This window comes from Amblyomma americanum, chromosome 1 (genome assembly GCF_052857255.1).
Source record: "Amblyomma americanum isolate KBUSLIRL-KWMA chromosome 1, ASM5285725v1, whole genome shotgun sequence".
In the NCBI taxonomy this organism is placed as follows: domain Eukaryota; kingdom Metazoa; phylum Arthropoda; class Arachnida; order Ixodida; family Ixodidae; genus Amblyomma; species Amblyomma americanum.
Window position 1 is genome coordinate 175968923 of NC_135497.1, and position 3293 is coordinate 175972215.

The following is a 3293-nucleotide window of genomic DNA, read 5'->3' on the forward strand; positions in this document are numbered from 1 at the left end:
TACAGGAGAAAACAGTTTTCACAGTGAAATTGTCTATTCCTATGTAAACGTGTGGTTAAATCTATGAAAAGGCGACAGCCACACAGCTGTAACTTACGCATATATTATTTCTTTCCCTGTTAACTACATAACACACCAGCAGTGTGCTGACAGAACCCTTATTGTATAAAGTGTGCTGTAATGCACTGTGTAATGCTGAAATTAGTCGTGTTAAGCACATAAAATACATTTTCCATAGGTGGACATACATTTTACAATTTTTTACAAGAGAAACAGTAAACACAAAAGGAAAATTTAAAAAGCAAGGCATACTCAAGCATGCATACTCAAGAACCGAAGCTGCCATTTATGTACTTCGTACCTCATTTGACATACTGGTATGCATCCAAAGCACGAGAAGCTTTGGTGGCATTGCCGCCTTGGCAGCGTTTTTTTCAGATAGTAATTGCATATGGGAACATAATCCAGTGCAGGCCAAAGACGCTCTCCATGTCTATATTCAAGATTTCTCATTGTATCCAAATTATAGGGTGCTGACGTAGCTGGGCACCTGCGGCATGAATTTATGCAATTAATATCTGATTTAACGGACAGATGATGAGAAAAATGGTTTCTGGTGACATATGTAAGTCAAAGTGATTGATCGAAAAAAGAACATAATTTTGAGTTGTACCCATGCAAGTTAGGATGGGAGATTTCCCTTTTTAGTAGAAACACAGTTCCCTAATGTAGCCATTAATCGCCACTGCATTCACATATTCCACTACACGAATCCATCGTAGTTCATTTCTTTGATAAGTCAACTTTTTTCCTGTGAAAGTGCGTCAAAGCGAGATGTTTTTATTTTAAAAGGAATATGTGCTTATTACCTTAGTCTAGGAATCTCTGTTCTTATTTGCCGGGACAGCAGTGCGACAACTGGCTGATCATTTGATGTGCAGCTGCAATAAAAAAAAATGAGCACATCCAAACATCGCCCTGTTGTAACTACTAAGCCAGTTACTTTTCCTGTCTTGAATGCTAAAGAGGCAGAAGAAAATTTGTGATGATGGCATACATAGTTTCTCAGTTTATTTTTTGCTACTAATGTCTTGTTCTTGCCTCTCGCCTGAAACCTATGGTGTCAACTGCTGAGGAAGCCGAATAAAAATTATATTGGCCTTGGTGTGTGACATGGGACTGCAATAAATTGCTATGTATGTGACATGGAAATATAACTTTTCATTCGTGATTTCAAATCTTGCCACTGCAGTTCTCACCTCTCCCTAGTTGCTGCTGCTGTTGCATCTTGCTGTGCTTCGCTGACAGCAACAGATGGGCCGTTTCCTCGCACACATCTGTAGGCTAAATGCAAGCAAGGTGCCGATAAAGGAACCTCATACTGTGTCTGTTACTCCTAATAGTTGATGTCGTTCTTACCTCAGTCTGGGTGTCTGTGACGGCGGCTGTTGATGGCGGCGGCCAACGGTGGCAGGTGGACTGCCTGTCACTGGCCTACAAATAGGCCTATAATTATGTGGTACAGGTCAGTAATCACTGATCGCCACATAAAACGTTATGCAGTGGTTATCCTAAGGCATCATCTCTGTTTGTAGCGCTAAGACAACAGAAGAGATGTATAATTTAGTGCTTTGACTTTTTTTAAATGGTCAAATCACAAGCACGTACGTAGCTATCACACATGCGATTGAAGTAAGTAACGTGCTGACGATGAGTTCGTGTAACGTCTTTCCAACGGATAACGGATCACTCCAAGCAGTAAGTATTGGATAAAATATTTCTGCTCCGGAACACCCGGGCGAACCATTTCATTTTATTCACGCAACTCCGATGCAGTGCAGGTGGCGTGTTAATGCGTGTTCTCAGATTAAATGTGAGAGCAGAGGGGGTAGTGTCTATATATATATATATATATATATATATATATATATATATATATATATATATATATATATATATATATATATATATATATATATATATATATATATATATAAACTCTACCGCCTCTGCTCTCTTTTGTGGAGTGTTAATGCGTGTTCTCACATAAAATGCCACCTGCACTGCATCCGGAATAATCAAAAGGCGAAAAGGCTATTTGTGACTGCACCATGCGATGCTCTGAGACGCGCGCCGCGTGCAGTCGTCTGCTAGCCCGGCCTCTACATTGTCAGGAAAGTACGAGCATCGTCTAATCAACTGCACAGATTGCAGTGTGTATCAAAGTGCACAAAAAACGGCAGTATAATGACTTATGCGTTAAACATGTCGAAACGCACACGAAATCACCTTCGGCGCATATGCACAACAGATATGAACTACTCCGGCCGGCATATACCAACCATGAAAAAATATGCTTACCTCTCTATGCTGTCCATTTCTGCGCTCAGGTCATGCAGATACGTAGTACGGGCTTCTCGTTTTATGCTTCAGTGCATTCACTGATTAGTAGCATCAGTTAATTATCGCACAAACGATGTCAACATACGCAGTGAATAGGAAGAAACATGCAATCAGCTGAGCAATTTGGAACCGGAAGTAGCTAGCAGACAACTTTCCCATGATTCTTTGCGTTGACTGCAGAAACGCCCTCACCTTTATACGCCGACGACATCACCTTACGGACGACTCAAGACACCATAGGAGAGGCCAAACACAATTTACAATTGGCAGCTGATATCATCACCTCAAACTCGACCAATATGGTCCTTAAGTGCTCCCCGCTGAAATCAGAACTGCTAATGATCAGAGCACTTCCCCGGGATCCACGAATAGACCTCCGATTGTACGACGACCACATAATCCTGGTCATTAGGCTCAAGTTTCTTGACCTCCATATAAAGGACACTTCGGATACAACCTTCATTCTTCGACTCCTAGACAAGCAAGCCAAACAAATCGCGGGCCTCACCCACAGAGAAGCCACACTCAACCACGGCCTGTCGGAGAGGCAAACCCTTAATATGAAAGACACGCTTATCATCCGCCGCCTGACTTATCGCCTTCCCTGCCACTTCCTCACCAAAACAAAACAAGACAAAGCAAATGTTCTTATAAAAAAGGCGGTCCGCCTACCACAGTCGGTTAGCACAAATCCCTCGCAACGAAACTTACAACACTATCTCGGAACTACTCAAATCCCAATGAAGCAACCAGATACTTCATCTAACACGCACAGATACAGGCCAACACCTCGTACGGCATCTCCACTTGGCCCCCCAACATCTGCTCAACTGCCCACAACTATAAAATAATCCCACCTAACATCCAGGGCCAACTGCGCATCAGACCTC